This window comes from Malaclemys terrapin, chromosome 4, assembly GCF_027887155.1.
Source record: "Malaclemys terrapin pileata isolate rMalTer1 chromosome 4, rMalTer1.hap1, whole genome shotgun sequence".
NCBI lineage: Eukaryota > Metazoa > Chordata > Testudines > Emydidae > Malaclemys > Malaclemys terrapin.
Genome location: NC_071508.1, coordinates 2,806,925 through 2,826,687, shown reverse-complemented (window position 1 = coordinate 2,826,687; position 19,763 = coordinate 2,806,925). Strand labels below are relative to the sequence as shown.

General features: G+C 53.2%; 1 pseudogene; it reads left to right on the top strand.

Annotated features, from left to right (window-relative positions):
• The first annotated feature begins 9,597 nt into the window (after positions 1–9,597).
• LOC128836958 (perforin-1-like) lies at positions 9,598–18,090 on the top strand (annotated as a pseudogene).
• The last annotated feature ends 1,673 nt before the right edge of the window (positions 18,091–19,763 follow it).

Genomic DNA, 19,763 nt, shown 5'->3' with positions numbered 1-19,763 from the left:
ATTAGGGGGCTGTTTCCTAGCTGTCATTTCTGTTGCTTTCCACAATTATCCAGCAGCTCTGGGGTACATTATCTCATCCTGAAGGTACAGGCCCCACCCACCATCCAGCTGGATGTTCCATGCTCAGATGATCAACAGTGATGATGCTATGTCACTTGCCACTGGTAGGATTCAGAGTTAACACCCACGAGGACATGCAACAGGGCTATCGGTTCAGGCTGTCAGCCGGCTCAGGGAGATGGCACTGCATTGGGGTCACACTGGAGAGGGAAAATTCCCCCTGATTCTGGGATTAAAGCATCTTCCTGGCTCACCCCTCTGTGCATCTGTGAGAGCCTAGACTTATAGTCCCATGGTGCTGTTAACTGGTAATGAGGGTTGTTAACTCTGAACCCTACTGACTGCAAGTTAAATATATCCAGCCTGTTAAAGTGCCATGCAGCTTTGCATCTCCACCACAAAATGATTTGCTTCTGGGAGGATTCCATCTCTCTGGATCTTTGCAAATGTATCTCCTTGCTTCAATAAAAGTTTGTGAAAGCAAATTTATAAGCAGGAAGCCTTGTCATCCTTCTAACCTCAGGGGGCTGGACCTAGATGTAGAGTAGAAATGAGCAGCTGCAATACATGCTTGGGAACACTAGGGGAAGCTTTAGGCTGGGCAGGAGCGAGGCATGGCAGGACAAGGGAGCTAAATAAATGGATGGATTTGCTGCAATGGGGAATCTGGTGTAATGTGGCTAATGCCAGGCAAAGGGATGGGCTTCTATCAGGCACAGAGTGGGATGGTGGGGAAGAGATACAGGGAGATGCACAGTGTTCTTAGGGGCATTAATATCCACAGCTGATATTTGCAAGACACTGCTATTGCCAAGAGATTTAGGAGGAGATAAGAGGAATTTTCCCTGTAAGGAGATTTAGCTCCGATCTGGTTCTAGGGCAGGGGAATTGGCTGCCTCAGGAGGAATGGGACACACAGCCTTTCCCCTCTAGGGGGCGCTGGTTCTGATCTGGCCCCACGACATGGCTGGCTCCGGAGGCTGGGGAATTAGAATAATATTTCTCCTCTAATGGTGCAGCTCCGATTCCCTGCAGCAGGTGGCAGCCTGGACTTGTGCAGCCCCGAACTGGTTGATCGGCTAAATCCATCTTACATGGCAGGTCTGACATTGCGTGGCAGGTGTTGGGGATGGGGGGAGGCTCTGAGCTCCTGACCTGCCCCTGGAAGGAAGGCTGGGATCCTGGTGCAGAGGTAGAGAGAGAGAGAGAGCCGGTGGGAGTGCGGTTATGATGCACAGTGGAGAGAAGAGGATCTTTCCATAGCCTCCTTCTGCCCCACCACGTACCCAGTGGCTTCAGAGCAAGCCCCTGCAGAATACAAGGCCCTAGCTGGCATGGCCCACCTCCATCCTGCTGCCACCTGGGCCCTAGATCTTCTCCGTACCCCAGTGCCCGGGACATTGGCAGAGCATGAATCTGCTAGATGCTGCAGTACCCTGGGCAATACTATAAGCTGCCCTGGACAGCGGGATGGGCAGAAGTGGGAGCCCCATGGCAGGTGGTGGAGCCGAGATGAAGGAGTGGGGAGATAAGGACATGGTGACGCCGATGAGACACAGGGGACAACCCAGGCATCTCGTAGTGTTGCTCGCCTCATAGAACCACGGGCCAGTTCGGGGGGGGGGGGGAGGGGTACGTGTGTAAATATTCATCCCAGAGCTCAGATCCAGAAACAGGGAGCCACAAAGGCCAGGTCAGGATGGGGCTGGGAGGCAGGAGATCCCAGTGCAGCATGGTCCCACCTGCAAGCTACCTCTGCTCCAAGGGGCTGAACGCTAAAATCACGGAGCCCAGGTCGGGAAACTGGGAGCCACGTGGCACAGACCAGTACGGAGCCGGGACGTAACCCATGCCAGAGCAGAACGCTCCTGCTGGGAAGCAGTCGGGTGGAATCATGGAGCAGAGGCCAGGAGAAAAGGGGGCCTGGGAGATGTGGCAGAACGGGGACGGGATTCCCGTAGCCCCTCCCCTAGAGTCATGGCCCCCCTGCCTGGCACATGTAGCCCCTGTGACTCAATCTGTAGCAACGGGCAGCGCTAGAGCCGCACGTCTGAGTTTCTAGTGGCAGGAAGAGCGGTTCTGACCACAGGCTTCCCCCTGCCCCCTTCACTGCATCTGCTCGGCGTTGGGGGAGGGAGAAAGTGCCTCCGACATCAGTGATTGGGTTGTGGCAGGAGACCCCAGAGCTCCACGCCACACCCGCTGTCGGGCCAGTCAGAGCTGCGTCTCCATCCAAGCCTGGGCCTTTCTCATCGGGAGAGAACCCAGGGGTCCTGCCTCCCATCCACCGCCTCACCCCAAACATTAAACCTTTTTCCTTAGCACTCACGGGAGAGGTAGAAAACTTCCCTGTGAGATCTGTTCAATTGTTTCTTTCTCCCAGATCTAGACCCCAGAGATATGAAATGTTTAATGTGTTAAGAAGTTCTAGCTCTCTGTCCACATAACATATTTACAGATCAATCAAATCTATCTACCCCCATACACCCTCGTATCTATCTATAATTTTATATGACTCTGGCTTTGTCTAAACAGCACTTTTGTGAGTAAAACCTTTGTCATTCCAGGGTGTGAAAAAACAACACCCTGAACAAGAAGTTTTACCGACAAAAAGCATTGGTGTGAACAGCGCTTGATCAAAGAGATTTTCACATCTTCAATGTCAGCCCCTGCAACCCACAAACAGCATGTCAGGGACATAGTCCTGCCCCCTGAATCAGAGTACATGGAGGGGCACAATACCAGGCTATATCGGCCCGTTGATCTGATCGGGAGCAGGAGAGCAGGCTTGAGGGGCCCATGGGTCTAATCCAGGGTGGAATGGAGGGGGAAGGATACCGAGACCAATGGAACCATCGCTGTGATCAGGATCCCACACCCAAACTTCGTCCCAGAGCCTTAGGCAGGTGAGTGTGTGGTGGGCGGAGGGAGGGAAGCAGGACATGGACATGTTTTGGGCACCACCAATATTTAGACAAACCTGCCACCCCTACATTCTTCTAACCTCAGTGGCTGGACCTAGATCTAGAGTACAAATGAGTGGCTCCTATACACGCTTGAGAACACTATGGGTTGCTCTGGGCGGGATGGGAACGAGGCATGGCAAGACGGGGGATCTAGATAGCTGGATGAATTTGCTGCAATGGGGAATTTGGTGTAATGTGGTTAATGCCAGTCAAAAGGACTGGCTTCTGTCGGAGGGAACACCCAGCGCCCCCATGTTCGTCTTTATAAAATGTGTGGTATCCAATGCAACGTTTGTCATGTTGGGTGTCTTCGGAAGGCTCGTGATGCACTGAGCATGGTTGTTACAGTGATGTTATAGGTTATAATTTCATGTATAAAGTTATGAGGCTGAAAATGTGTCCTCATGGTGTAAACCAGGCCCAGGCAAAACTCTCCAAGAGCAGAGAGGCAGGTCACACCTCATGAGGGCGTGTATGGGAGAAACCCAGCCCAGCCCAGCCCAGCCTCACAGGAACAAAGGACACTGGCCTAGGCAACAACAAAAAAGTCTGTTAGACTCTCGAGAGAATCACTGCCTTTCCTTTGGTCAGTTTGGGACTGCGATGAGGTAATACTCACCTGACTCTGAAAGGGGGGGGAGCAAAGCCAAGAGGGAAGAAAGGACATGATAAAAGGGAGAGACATTTGCCATGCTCGCTCGCTCTTCCACCTACATCTATGGACACTACACCAAGCAACTGAAGCGCTGATCAAAGGGGAGAGCCTGGCTGAAGAGCAACCAGCCAGTCTGTGGTGAGAAGCATATAAGTTTGTAAGGGCACTGAAAGTGTTAAGATCAGCTTAGAATGCGTTTTGCTTTTATTTCATTTGACTGACACTGACTTGTTATGCTTTGACTTATAATCAGTTAAAATCTTTTGTAGTTAATACATCTGTTTGTTTGTTCTACCCGAAGCAGTGCATTTGGTTTGAAGCATGTCAGAGACTCCCCTTGGGATAACAAGCCTGGTATATATCAATTTCTTTGTTAAATTGACAAACTAATATAAGCTTGCAGAGTCCAGCAGGGATAACTGGACATTGCAAGACGGAGGTTCCGAGGTTTGAGTAAACTCATAAATTGTCCACTCTCTATAACACTGAAAGAAAGAAATGCACAGCTGTTTGCTCCCCAGGTATTAATCACTTACTCTGGGTTAATTAATAAGCAAAAGTGATTTTATTAAGTATAAAAAGTAGGATTTAAGTGGTTCCAAGTAATAACAGACAGAACAAAGTAAGTTACCAAGCAAAATAAAACAAAACACACAAGTCTAAGCCTAATACATTAAGAAACTGATTACAGATGAAATCTCACCCCCAGAGATGTTCCAATAAGCTTCTTTCACAGACTGGACTTCTTCCTAGTCCTGGTCCAGCAACCACTCACATCCTCGTAGTTACTGTCCTTTGTTCCAGTTTCTTTCAGGCATCTCTTGGGAGTGGAGAGTCCATCTCTTGAGCCAGCTGAAGACAAAATGGAGGGGTTTACAGGTCCTTTTATATTCTTTCATTTGTGGCCAGAAACCCCTTGTTCTCCTGCGCAAAATCACAGCAACAAGATGGAGTTTGTAGCCACCTGGGCAAGTCACATGTCCATGCATGATTCAGCTTTTAGCAGGCCGACATCATTGTTTACATGTTAATTTGAACATTCCCAGGAAAGTTCAGATGTGGATTGGTGTCTCCTAAAGTCCATTGTCAGTTAAGTATTTCTTGATTGGCCATTTCCTGAGAATAGTCCTTTCTCAAGAAGCTGACCAAATGCTTCACTGAGGCTACTTAGAATCAAACACATTGAGATACAAGCACATAGCCAATATTCATAACTTCAAATACAAAAATGATACACACATGCAGACAGCATAATCATAACCAGCAAACTACATGCTTTCTATACACACCCGACTTGACCTCCTCTATTCAAGAGCTGGGGCAACCACAGGACCCTGGTTGCAACAATAATCTATATGGTCACAGTTCATGTCAATAATGTCACAGCATGGTGGACTTGAGAGGATCTTTCAATAACCTCCTCCCACCCCACTACAAACCCAGTGGCTTCAGAGCATGCCCCTGCAGAGAACATGGCCACAGCTGGCATGACCCACTTCCATCTCACTGTCCCCTGGCCCCAGCCCTTCCCCATTCCCCAGTGCCCTGGGGCTAGGAGAGGCAGAGCATGAATCAGTTACTTACTGCGGCGCCCTGGCAGGGACAGCCGGATGGGCAGAAGCTCCAAGCTACCTCTGCTCCGGGGGAGGTGCAAACTGGGGCCAAACTCTAAGGTCACAGAGTCCAGGTTGGGAAACTGGGAGTCACATGACCCAGACCAGTACGGAGCTGGGACGTAGCCCATCCCGGAGCAGAACGCTCCTGTTGGGAAGCAGTCGGGTGGAATCATGGAGCAGAGGCCAGGAAAAAAGGGGGCCTGGGGGATGTGACACAAAGGGGACGGGATTCCCGTAGCCCCTCCCCTAGAGTCATGGCCCCCCTGCCTCGCACATGTAGCCCCTATGACTCAAGCTGTAGCATCCGGGACCACTAGAGATGCACGTCTCAGTTTCTAGAGGCAGAAAGAGATGTTCTGACCACAGGCTTCCCCCCGCTCCCCGCTGCAGCTGCTCGGAGCTGGGGCAGGGAGAGAGCACCTCCGATGTCAGTGATGGGGGAGTGATGGGGGAGTGATGGGAGACTCCACGCCACGCCTGCTGTTGGGCCAGTCAGAGCTGCATCTCCATCCAAGTCTGGGCCTTTCTCATCAGGAGAATTGTTTCTTCCTCCTACATCTAGACCCCAGAGATATGAAATGTTTAATGTGTTAATTTCTATCTGTCTCTCCCTATAACATATTTACAGATCAATCTAATCTATCTATCTATCCATCCCCATACATCTCCCCTCTATTTATCTATCCGTCCCCATACACCCACATCTATCTATCTATCTATCTATCCCCATACCTATATGTCATATCTATATGTCATCTTATATGACTCTGGCTTTGTCTACTTTTGAGGGTAAAATTTTTGTCGTTCAGGGGTGTGAAAAAACACACTCCCCGCGATGACAAAAGTTTTGCCAACAAAAAGAGCCAGCGTGAACAGCGCTTGGTCAAAGAGATTTTCACATCTTCATGTCATCCCCTGAGACCCACAAACAACATGTCAGGGGCATAGTCCTGCCCCCCGAATCAGAGTACATGGAGGGGCAAAATACCAGGCTATATCGGCCCGTCGATCTGATCGGGGGCAGGATACCAGGCTTAAAGGGCCCATGGGTGTAATCCAGAGTGGCATGGTGGGGGAAGGATACCGGGCCAAATGGGACCATCGGTCTGATCACAGGTGGTGGGGTTGGGGTAGGATACCAGGCTAGCTGGACCCACCAGTGTGACGCTGCACCCCATATTTATCATTGTAATATTATTATGATATGATTATGGCATTATTATGATGCATTTTGTATAAGATAAGTCATGTGAGGTGTCATTGGAAAAGTTATGATTTTCTGAATATGATTATCCTCTGTGTATGCATGTATCGTTTTTGTATCTAAATTTAGGAATATTGACTATATCTCTGTATTTCAATCATGCTTATTCTGGGTGACACCCACAACTAGACTTTCTGGTACAACAATGAAGAAGCCGGACAGTGCTGGTGGCCCATCAGCAAAGATAATGGACTGTGGAATAACTTAACCTTCCTGTGAGCATTTTGGCCAGCCAGTAAGCAGTGGCTGCTATAACACTGCAAGGGCATGCGATTAGACCACATGTCTCTGGACTCTATCTTGGGATGTCAGTACTTTTCCACAAACTGGTCTAGGAACCAAGCTTTGAAACGAAGTGTTCCCACCCTATGCTAAAGCTATATCAGAGTGATATCATCTGGCTCTAAATTCTCCACACAAGAAGACTCCTGGAAACACCTGAGAAACAAAGACTAAACCGTGGGAAGTGCTGGACCCAGGCTAAAGGGATTTTTAGCCTGTGTATGAAAGGCCTGGGGTTTCCAAGATGTAGAGCAAATGCAGCTTGACCCTTACGAACCTGCAGCCTGCTTGTACCATCTCCCAGGGTGAGAATCTGCTCATTCAAATCCAATCTATCTAGTATATTAAGCTTAGTTTGCATTTTTGTTTATTTGCGAGGTAAACTGCTTTGATGTCTTTGCCATCACTTACAATCACTTAAAATCTTTTGTAATTAATCAACTTGTTTTTGTTTGATCTAAACCAGTGAGCTGGAGTGAAGTGTATGGGGGCAAAGGCTGTTGCATATTCCTCTCCACGTTGAGGGAGGGGGCAAAGTTTATGAGCCTTTATGAGTGCTCTGGAATGAACTCCCAATGGTCAGCGTGGGCGACTGGGACTGGCTTGAGCTACCTCTCGCTGTGGCCGAGTTCTCGGAAACCCTCCGTCTCATGCCTACCAATAAATCTCTGGGCATGGATGAGCTGACCGTAGAGTTCTACTGTGTGTTCTGGGATGTCTTCAGCTCGGACCTTGTCACCGTCTGGGGCTAGTCCTTTGGGAGCGGAGTCCTCCCTTTGTCAGGCAGGGGAGCCGTGCTCGCTTTGCTATTGAAGAAGGGGAACCTCTGCGACCTTCGGAATTGGCATCCCGTCTTGCTCCTCAGCATGGACTACAAAGTCGTAGTGAAGGCCATCTTGCTGCGGCTCGGGTCCGTGCTGGTGGATGGGGTCCATCTGACCAGACCTACACCATCCTAGGACGCATCATCTTTGATAATTTGTATTTGGATCAGGACCTCCTGGAGCTGCTGCACTCTGCGGGCATTCAGCATTCAAGCAGTCAACCCCTCCAGCGGCCGAGGTAATTCTACCAAGAACAGGCAGGGAGACACCCAGCTAAATTGCATGAATGCTCTAATTATACAGAGACGGACACCAGCAAATCTCCCCAGCCTTGCACCCCAGAAATGCCCCGTTTTACACGGTTCAAGACCTTCTCTTGAACAGTGCAAGTTCATTAATTAGTTTGCCACTTTGTCAAAGGAAAGTGGACATGCACCAGCTTCTGTAACCTGAGCCGATTCCCCAAGCCCTCTAGACAAACTCACAGGTAAGGATAAAATGTTAAAGTCGGTTTATTAACTGCAGAAAGAGATTTTAGTTGATTACAAGTGATAAACCCAGAGGTCAAAGTTGGTTACACAAGAAATAAAAATAGAATCACAGTCTAAATGGTTTAATCTGTTAAATTTAGAAGATTTGAATCCAAGAACTTTTCTCACCCCACTGGGTGTTCCAGGTAGTTGACAGTTCTCTATACACAGGCTGGATTCCCCTCTCAGCCTGGGACCAAGCTCCCCAGTTCAAAGTCTTTGTCTTCCCAACGACGTTGGGATACCGGAGGAAAGAGGCCAAGTAGTGATGTCACTGGCATTCTGGATTCTTTTTGTTCGGCCATCAACAGGGGTCTGGCCCATCCTGATGTAAATGTGTCTTGTTTCTTGCACCTTTGTTGTCACTGAAAGACTGGCTGTGAGCATTTCCCACTTACCACATATTTCACAAGCAAACATATTTCAATACTTGATAACTTCACCTACAATAATAGCACTCACCAGTCAACAGGATATTAATATTCAACAGATCAAGACTTCTCAAATGATACCGCACAAGGCATGTATTGTACAAAACATTTCAGTGTCGTATCACAGTGTTGAATATGTTGGTTCTTGAGTGTTATTTTGAGGTATAGAGTGTCACACCCCCGCCCCAGCTTGTAGGAGATAGAAAAGTGGATGGGAGGGCACGTTGGTATGGAGTGAGGGGGGCTCCTGGTAGAATAAATGGGCATTCAGGGTGTGGGGGTGACCCCGGCAGAATAATGAGGGGTGCAGGGAGTGGGAGTGACCCCTGGAAAAAATAATATGGATGCAGGGGGGTAGGGTCCTACCAGCAGGGGTGCAAGAGTGAGCAGAATCCCCTGATGGTGTCAGCACAGGAGCTGCTCTGGGGGCTGTGGGAGCCTGGGGTTGGAGTCCCAGGGCAGGAAAGGGTGGATAGAATACAACGTGGAGCAACAGAGAGAGAGAAGGAAACCTCAAACCTGCTCTACAGCAGCCCAGGGTTGTCCTCCCCACCTCAGTGCCCAATTTCCCCACCTCCCCCCAGCCTGCCCCACAGGGCCGGGGCATTGGGCTTGCTCCGGATTTACTCAGGGATCAGAACCCTGGCCTGATTCCATTGGCATCGGTGGGGTTTCTCTGTATTTATAGTGGGGTCCCTGGGAAATGAGGTGGTGGCCCCAGTGCGGCATTGAGGGTGCTGTGCTGCAGGACTCGGGGCTCAGCAGGGGGTGCTCTCCCCAGGCAGGCAGTGCTGGTCCCAATGACTCAGTGCAGGGTTTGTCTCACTCTTTTCCTTTGCAGCCTCTCTAGCTCCTCATACCCTGGGCGGAGACCCACAGGAGGTGCATTCGAGCCAACACAGGGGTGGAACAATTGCTGGCCACAGCTTCCTGCCCAATGGCTGTGGCTGGGGGTGCAAAGAGGGGCATGAGCTCAGTGCTGGGGGAAGTGTGATGAGGGCTGAGACACTCAGAACGCAGGAGACCTCGTGCAGTGCCTTGGTCACCTTCAAAGTGCATCTCTCCCAGAAGAGGCACAGCCGAACCCCAGCTGCCGACAGGCCCCGGAGCCGAAATATACCTCAGCTCGATTCCTGAGGCAGGTGAGTGATGGGTGGGTCTCCTCAACCCCAGCTGAGATTGGGAAACTCATAGCACCAGGTCCTGCACAGACCCCTACCAAGATCAGGGCCCCCTTCATGCCGGGCGCTGCACGGACCCCGACCGAGATCAGGGACCCCATCACGCCAGGTGCTGTACAGTCCCTGACCACGATCAGGGACCCCATCGCGCCAGGCGCTGTATAGACCCTTACTGAGATCAGGGACCCCATCATGCCGGGCACTGCAGAGACCCCGACCGAGATCAGGGCCCCCATCGCGCCGGGCGCTGCACGGACCCCGACCGAGATCAGGGCCCCCATCGCGCCGGGCGCTGCACGGACCCCGACCGAGATCAGGGCCCCCATCACTCTGGGCGCTGCACGGACCCCGACCGAGATCAGGGACCCCATCGCGCCGGGCGCTGCAGAGACCCCGACCGAGACCAGGGCCCCCATCGCGCCGGGCGCTGCATGGACCCCGACCGAGATCAGGGCCCCCATCGCGCCGGGCGCTGCAGAGACCCCGACCGAGATCAGGGCCCCCATCGCGCCGGGCGCTGCACAGACCCCGACCGAGATCAGGGCCCCCATCGCGCCGGGCGCTGCACGGACCCCGACCGAGATCAGGGACCCCATCGCACTGGGCGCTGCAGAGACCCCGACCGAGATCAGGGCCCCCATCGCGCCGGGCGCTGCACGGACCCCGACCGAGATCAGGGACCCCATCGCGCCGGGCGCTGCAGGGACCCCGACCGAGATCAGGGACCCCATCGCTCCGGGCGCTGCAGAGACCCCGACCGAGACCAGGGCCCCCATCGCGCCGGGCGCAGCACGGACCCCGACCGAGATCAGGGACCCCATCGCGTCGGGCGCTGCAGAGACCCCGACTGAGGTCAGGCCCCCATCGCGCCGGGCGCTGCACGGACCCCGACCGAGATCAGGGACCCCATCGCGCCGGGCGCTGCACAAGCCCCGGCGGAGATTGAGGACCCCGTCTCTGGGTGCTGCACAAACCATCCCAACTGAGATTGGGGCCCCCCGTAATGCTGGGCTCTGCACAGACCACCCTATTGTGATTGGGGGCCCTGTCAGACTGCGTTCTATACAGACCTCAACCAAGATCGTGGTCCCCAGTCCCTCCTGCTCTAACTCACTCGTTCCCACTCCCCATCCAGTGCGACAATAGAACTCAGCCGTCCTGACTCCCCCCGCCCAGTCCCTCCTGCTCTAACCCACTCGATCCCACTCCCCTGCCAGAGCGACCAGAGAACCCAGGAGTCCTGACTCCCTGCCCCCCATTGTCTAACCCACTTCACCCCACTCCCCCGCCAGAACGACAATAGAACCCAGGAGTCCTGACTCTCAATCCCTAGAGTGCTGCAGCCACTAGACCACGCTGCCAATCAGCTTTTGATAATTAGTTGACGTAGTTGATACCTTTCATATCAGGGGCATCTTGCCATTTCAGGCTGTTTAATTTTCTATTTGCAACAAAGCAGTGGGGTGGCAGGTCGGGACTGAGGAGCACTGGCCGGGGGGGCGGGCAGGGAACCCCAAGGCTCGGCTTGCAGGGGGTTGGGGGCTGGGCAGAACCGAGCCATCAATATGTAAGTGCATTTTTCCTGCCTGGTTCTGCTGGGGGGAGGTCAAACATTTACTGTCCCCTCCCAGTCTGAGCCTGCTACCACGACAGGATGCAGAGCTGTCACCCTTTGCTCTCCCACAGCCAGCATTGCTGTACAGCTCCAACCCAAGTGGAACACAATTGAAATCTACATTTAACACAGCATCCCTTGTGGTTAGTACGGGGCGGGACACAGACAGAAGGGGGAGGTGGTCAAAGCATCTGGGGCAGAAGAAAGAGGACAGGCTACCAGAGTAGATGGGCCCATGGGTCTGTTCTCGGGTGGCAGGGATGGGGCAGGATATTGGTGGAGATTAGGGTTACCATATCTAATAAATAAAAAAAGAGGACCCTCCACGGGCCCAGGCCCCGCCCATTTCCCCACCCCTAGCCCCGCCTCAATTCCGCCCCTTTCCCGCCCTCCTCCTCCCTCCCACTCCCAGCCACGGGGAAAGGGCTGCCCCAGCGCTACCGGCTTCAGGGTTTGCCGGGCAGCCCCCAGACCCTGCGCCCCCGGCCGGCACTTCCCCAGCGCAGCTGGAGCCCGGGAGGGGAAGCGCCCAGCCGGGGGCGCAGGGTCTGGAGGCTGCCCGGCAAACTGTGAAGCCAGGCTTTGGGCAGCCCCTATGCCTCTGGACCCTGCGCCCCCAGCCGGGCACTTCCCCTCCCGGGCTCCGGCGGCGCAGGGTCCGGAGGCACGGGGGGCTGCCCGAAGCCGGTAGCGCTGGGGCAGCCCAGCTCTTAAACAGAGCCGAAGAGGAGCAGAGCCTCCAGCCGCGGCGGCTCTGCTCCTCCCCGACTCTTCGGCTCTGTTTAAGAGCCGAGCTGCCCCAGCGCTACCGGCTTCGGGCAGCCCCCGTGCCTCCGGACCCTGCGCCGCCGGAGCCCGGGAGGGGAAGTGCCCGGCCGGCGGCTGGGGTCCGGAGGCAAGGGGGCTGCCTGAAGCCCATAGCGCTCGGGGAGCTCGGCTCTTAAACAGAGCCGAAGAGTCAGGGGAGGAGCAGAGCCGCCATTTTCCCTGACATGTTCGGCTTTTTGCAATTCCCCCCAGACGGGGGTTTGAGTGCCGAAAAGCCGGACATGTCCGGGAAAAAGAGGACGTATGGTAACCCTAGTGGAGATGGGCCTATGGGCCTGATCCAGGGCAAAAGGGAGGGGGGCAGGAACCAGGTGAGATGGGCCCAGGGTCTGTTCCGGGGCAGGGTAGGGTTTCCTGCCGTCTTTCCCCAGCAGCCGCAACGTACAGGTGGCAGCGCCAGACACTGGGGCTGATGCTGACCATGAGAAACCCAAGAAAATGACTCTCCGTCAGTAGTTAAACATAACCAAATCCACCACTCGGCGTGGCCACAAGGGGGCCCCAGCAGTTGCTACAGCAAAGCCAGTCATGCCTAGCGTGGCCCAAGCTCCCTCTGTTCTCGCTGGCTATAAAAGCCCCCACTCGCAAGCCACGGGTTGTGTGTGGCTTTGCACTGCCTACTAATGGCCAGACCCAGCCACTGCATCAGCCCACTAATTGCAAGCCACGGATTCTGTTCACAGTGCACTGCCCCCTAGTGGCCATATCCAGCTGTGACGGGTTGGATCACAGAAACCCCCTGGGAGCTGCCACCCGATGTGCCAAGACCACTTCTACCCCTGCCTTCCCTGCCAGCTCGGGGCCCCAGCACCCTGTCTCGCTGAGCCAGACATTCCCATCTGCTCCAACACAGACCCAGGGTCTGAATCACTTGCCCCAGAGCTGCAGGTTTACCTGAAAGCAGCTTACAGAAGTGTTCCTGTCCTTAACACTCAGATGCCCAACTCCCAATGGGGTCTAAACCCCAAATAAATCCGTTTCACCCTGTATAAAGCTTATGCAGGGCAAACTCATAAATTGTTCGCCCTCTATAACACTGATAGAGAGATGCACAGTTGTTTGCTCCCCCAGGTATTAATACATCCTCGGAGTTAATTAATAAGTAAAAAGTGATTTTATTAAGTATAAAAAGTAGGATTTAAGTGGTTCCAAGTAGTAACAGACAGAACAAAGTAAGTCACCAAGCAAAATAAAATAAAATGAGCAAATCTATGTCAACTCTAACTGAATACAGATAATCTCACCCTCAGAGATGCTTCAGTAAGTTTTTTCCTCAGACTGGACCCCTTCCAGGCCTGGGCACAATTCTTTCCCCTGGTACAGCTCTTGTTGCAGCTCAGGGGGTAGCTAGGGGATTCTACATGATGGCTCCTCCCTTTTGTTCTCTTCCACCACTTTATATATCTTTTGCATAAGGCGAGAATCCTTTGTCTCTTTCTGGATTCCCACCCCCTCCTTCTCAATGGAAAGACCCCAGGTTAAAGATGGATTCCAGTTCAGGTGACATGATCACATGTCATTGCAAGACTTTATTGCCCACTTGCCAGCACACACATATACAGAAAGACTTACAGGTAAAACACATCCATCTGCAGACAGTTGTCCTGGTTAATGGGAGTCATCAAGACTCCAGACCACCATTAATGGCCCACATAATTACAATAGGCCCTCAGAGTTATATTTCACATTTCTAATTTCAGATACAAGACTGGTACATTTATAAAAATAGGATGATCACACTCAGTAGATGATAAGCTTTGTAATGATACCTTACAAGAGACCTTTCGCATGAAGCATATTCCAGTTACATTATATTCACTCATTAGCATATTTTTATAAAACCATGGAGAATGCACAACGTCACAGCAGCCACTACCTCGGCTCACTAATTGTAAGCCACAGAATCTGTCCCCATTGCACCCTCCTTTAATGGCCCCATTGAGGAAATGCAATGACCAATTATTATATTGCACTCTGTAGAGTGGGCATGTGATATTATACCTCCTCTTCATAGTTAGTGCTTCATAGTTACAACATCTGGGAAACAGGGAGGGGAGGGAATTGACGCAAATTAGATAATCTGTAATCAAACATGCAAATGAGTGACCAGGTCATTTGTGTAATGCCACCAGAGTTCCTAGAGCCCAGACTTTTTGTAGGTGTGCTATAGAACATGGCTGATGTCATGGATGGTAAGTGGATGTCTCTGTTGCTACAACAGAGTTAACCAATGGAACTGCCTGCCACTGGATTGTCACTAATTCTGGATCTCTCTGTGTCTCCCCCTCTAGGAGAGTTCAGAGGCCGACGGCCCCTCCTGGGTGGGGGAACACATCACATCAGCCATGCCCAGATTCGGTGCCTTCATTCCCCTCCTCCTCTTCATCTTCCCTGGGACCTCCTCCCATTGTCACACAGGTACAGCCAATGAATGCAAGAAGCATGTGGCCTTCGTGCCCGGGCACAGCTTGGTAGGAAGGGGCATCGATGTGACCACGATGGCCCTGAAGGGGGCCGATCTGGTCGACAGCAGCGACTGGCAGCGTCCAGACGGCACCTGCACCCTGTGTGAGAACCAACTGCAGGGAGGGCAGTCGCAGAAGCTGCCGCTGGCTGCGGTGGACTGGAGGGTCGACATCTCATGCCACCAGAATCTGAGCAGCTCGGTGCAGCAGTCGGCGATGGGCATGTTGGAGTCGGCAGCGTCCACGGTGCAGAACGACTGGAAGGTGGGGCTGGACGTGCCTGTGAAGCCCAAGGTTAATGTCCAGGTGGCGCTGGCCGGATCACATTCCAAACTGGCCAGTTTCGTGGTAGACCACACGCGGATGGACAAATACAGCTTCATGAGCCACGAGGTCTCCTGTGGCTATTACAGGTGAGAGCCAGCCTGGGTCAGTAGGATCACAGCAACACCACAAAGTGACACAGGGCCTTTCCCTCTAGTGGGCCCTGGTTCCCATCCGGCCCCAGGACAGGAGACTAGATGGTTTAGGGAAACAGGGAATGGGACATGGGGCCTTTCCCCTCTAGGGCGCACCAGCTGACATCTGGGCTGGCCAGCTATGGGGGATTTTCTTGTCCTGTAGGTCAGGACAGCCCGGCGACCTGCCGTGGCCAGAGCGGGGGACGTCTGTCAGAACTATCAAGCAGCTGGCAGTATACCCAGGAAGGTCGTCAGGTTTAGCAGACAGGGTGGCTGCTTTGAGTAGGAGCCACCTGCTTAGATCCTTACTTGTGGGTTGGTTAGGACCTTACCATGCACAGCTAATGACCTCAGCTGACTCACCGAGCTGAACACACTCCTCACCTTGTGTCCCTGACCAGGTTCCGGGTCAGCGAAAAGCCCCCGCTCACCAGCCATTTCACTCTGGCGCTGGAGAACCTCCCGGGCCAGTACGACAGCAAATCGAAGGTGGAGTACCAGCAGCTAATCAGCAACTACGGCACCCACTACATGTCCCAGCTGCAGCTGGGGGGCCGGGCGCGGGACGTGACGGCCGTGCGGGTCTGCGAAGCAGCATTGAGCAGCTTGACTGACGACGAGATCAAGGACTGCTTGAGCGTGGAGGCGGCCGTGAGTATCGGAACAGGCTCGGTCAAGGGTGGGAACAGCAAGTGCGAGGAGGAGAAGAAGAAGGGGAAGGTCCAGGGGAGCTTCCATGAGACGTATCGGGAGCGCCACGTGGTGGTGGAGGGAGGAGAGAGCACGATTGATGTGCTCTTCTCCGGCAGTGATGCCAGGGTCTTCTCGGCCTGGATTGAGAGTCTCAAAGGGAACCCTGGCCCGGTGTCCTATTCGCTGCAACCCATCCACAACTTGCTGGAGCAGGACGACCCCAAGCGAGAGGCGCTGAGGCAGGCAGTCAGTGAGTACATCCGTGAGAGGGCCCTGTGGAGGAATTGCACCCGAAGCTGCCCTCCGGGGACTCAACGCAGCGCCCACGACCCCTGCTCCTGCGTCTGCCCCGGGGATACCATGACCAACACCATGTGCTGCTCGCGGGAGCGCGGCCTGGGGAAGTTGATGGTCACAGTGCAGAAGGCCAATGACCTGTGGGGGGATTACTTTACTGCTACGGATGCCTTCGTCAAGGTCTTATTTGAGAGAAGGGAGATCCGGACTAGCACCATCTTGAACAACAACAATCCCGTCTGGAACCTCACCTTGGACTTCAATACCGTCCACCACACCAGCACCAGCAAGATGCGCATAGAGGTCTGGGATGAGGACAACTGGTACCATGACTTGCTCGGAGGCTGCGACATCCCGCTGGAGGCTGGGGGGCCCCACCAGAAGGATTGCTACATGAAACACGGCCGCATCTGGTTCCAGTACAGCCTGCGCTGCGGGCCCCACCTCGGGGGTCGGAGCTGCCTCGACTATGTCTCCCAGCCACCCCAGCTGGGAACAGCCAAGGGGAATAAGGTGGAGGCCTTCTGGTGAGCCCCTGATTGGCGAGGGGCATGGATGTGCATTGGTCACTAGCGCTCCCTGTCCCCCAGAGCATTTCATAGTTCCCGCTCTGCTGACGCTTCAGAGCTTCATGCTGTCACTCCTGCTCGGGAATCGGTGTCTCCGATGCTCATAAGAAATGTCTGCTCCTGTGGCCCGATATCCTCACAGGTCCCTCTGGGAAAACATCCCACCATGAACCGCCCATTCCGGAACCATCAGACCAGTGTGTCCAATGATTCCAGCCATCCAATGTATCCATCTAACCAACAAACGACAGCATGTACCTACTGCATCCAACCTATCTGCCCCCCACATCCAGCCAACTGCCAGCCAACCAACCAGCCAACCAACCAACCAACCAATTGTTGCATTTAGTTTATTCAATGTATTCAACCCGTAAACCGCCAACTGGATTTAGTGTATCCAATGTATCCAACCAACCTATGAAAGAACATGTGCAGTGCATCTACCGTATCCATCCATCCCTCCAACCAACCAATGAATATATCCAGTGCATCCAATGTATGCAACAAACCAACCAATGAATGTATCCAGTGTATCCAAACGACCAATGAATTTATCTAGAGCATCCAATATAAAAAGCCAGCCAGCCAGCCAACCAATGAATGTGTTTAGGATGCCCAGTGTAACCAGCCAACCAACAAATGTATTTAGCGTATCCAGCCAACCTGCCAACCAGTGTATCCAGTGCATCCAATGTATCCATCCAGCCAACCAACCAGTGTATGTACCTAGTGCATCTGGTGTATCCACCCAACTAACGTCTTAGGTACATCCAACCAACATGTGTAGCCAGTGCAACCAACCAACCAATGAGTATCAAGTACATCCAGTCAACCCATATGTGCTGGCAGTGCAGCTCATCCACCACCCCACATATCCATCCACCCACTGTAATTACCTGTCTCGTCCATCCAGCTGAAAAGAGATCATCGGGAGCAAAGCTCCGCCCCCGTCCTATTGTGGCATCAGGGACTAACCCTCTGCAGAAACCCGAAAATACTCCAGCGATGGACAAGTTCTAAACACGCAGTGGATGGGCTGGGCTCCTGGAGGGAGGATTCATTAGGGGGCTGTTTCCTAGCTGTCATTTCTGGTGCTTTCCACAATTATCCAGCAGCTTTGGGGTACATCATCTCATCCTGAACGTGCAGGTGCCACCCACCATCCAGCTGGATGTTCCATGCTCAGATGATCAACAGAGATGATGCTATGTCACTTGCCATTGGTAGGATTCAGAGTTAACACCCCCGAGGACGTGCCAGAGGGCTATCGGTTCAGGCTGGAAGCAGGCTCCTTGCAACTTTGCATCTCCACCAGAAAATGATTTGCTTCTGGGAGGATTCCAGCTCTCTGGATCTTTGCAAATGTATCTCCTTGCTTCAATAAATATTTGTGAAAGCAAATTTATAAGCAGGAAGCCTTGTCATTCTTCTAACCTCAGGGGGCTGGACCTAGATGTAGAGTAGAAATGAGCAGCTGCAATACATGCTTGGGAACACTAGGGGGAGCTTTAGGCTGGGCAGGAGCGAGGCATGGCAGGACAAGGGAGCTAAATAAATGGATGGATTTGCTGCAATGGGGAATCTGGTGTAATGTGGCTAATGCCAGGCAAAGGGATGGGCTTCTATCAGGCACAGAGTGGGGTGGGTGGGGAAGAGATACAGGGAGATGCACAGTGTTCTTAGGGGCATTAATATCCACAGCTGATATTTGCAAGACACTGCTATTCCCAAGCGATCGAGGAGGGGATAAGAGGAATTTTCCCTCTAAGGAGATTTAGCTCTGATCTGGCTCTAGGGCAGGGGAATTGACTGCTTCAGGAGACTGGGGAATGGGACACACAGCCTTTCCCCTCTAGGGGGCGCTGGTTCTGATCTGGCCCCACGACATGGCTGGCTCCGGAGGCTGGGGAATTAGAATAATATTTCTCCTCTAATGAAAGAAGAACAGGAGTACTTGTGGCACCTTAGAGACTAACAAATTTATTAGAGCATAAGCTTTCGTGGACTACAGCCCACTTCTTCGGATGCACATAGAGTGGAACAAATATTGAGGAGATATATATACACATATACAGAGAGTATGAACAGGTGGGAGTTGTCTTACCAACTCTGAGAGGCCAATTAAGTAAGAGAAAAAAAGCTTTTGAAGTGATAATCAAGATAGCCCAGTACAGACAGTATGGTGCAGCGCCGATTCCCTGCAGCAGGTGGCGGCCTGGACTTGTGCAACCCCGAACTGGTTGATCAGCGAAATCCATCTTACATGGCAGGTCTGACATTGCGTGGCAGGTGTTGGGGATGGGGGGAGGCTCTGAGCTCCTGACCTGCCCCTGGAAGGATGGCTGGGATCCTGGTGCAAAGGTAGAGAGAAAGAGTTGGTGGGAGTGCGGTTGTGATGCACGCAGGGGCGGCTCTATGGTTTTTGCCACCCCAAGCACGGCAGTCAGGCGGATTCGGCAGCATGCCTGCGAGAGGACCGCCGGTGCCGCGCGTTCAGCATCCCTGCCGCCGAATTACCGCCAAAGCCGTGGGACCGGCAGACCTCCTGCAGGTGTGCCGCCAAAGGCAGCCTGACGGGCGCCCTCACATCAACCGGCACGCCACCCCCCGCGGCTTCCCGCCCCAGGCACGCGCTTGCTGCACTGGTGCCTGGAGCCGTCCCTGGGTGCACGGTGGAGGGGAGAGGATCTTTCCATAGCCTCCTTCTGCCCCACCACACACCCAGTGGCTTCAGAGCAAGCCCCTGCATGGCCCACCTCCATCCTGCTGCCACCTGGGCCCTAGATCTTCTCCGTACCCCAGTGCCCGGGACATGGGCAGAGCATGAATCTGCTAGATGCTGCAGTACCCTGGGCAATACTATAAGCTGCCCCGGCCAGCGGGATGGGCAGAAGTGGGAGCCCCATGGCAAGTGGTGGAGCCGAGATGAAGGAGTGCAGAGATAAGGACATGGTGACACCGATGAAACACAGGGGCCAACACAAGCATCTCGTAGTGTTGCTCGCCTCATAGAACCACGGGCCAGT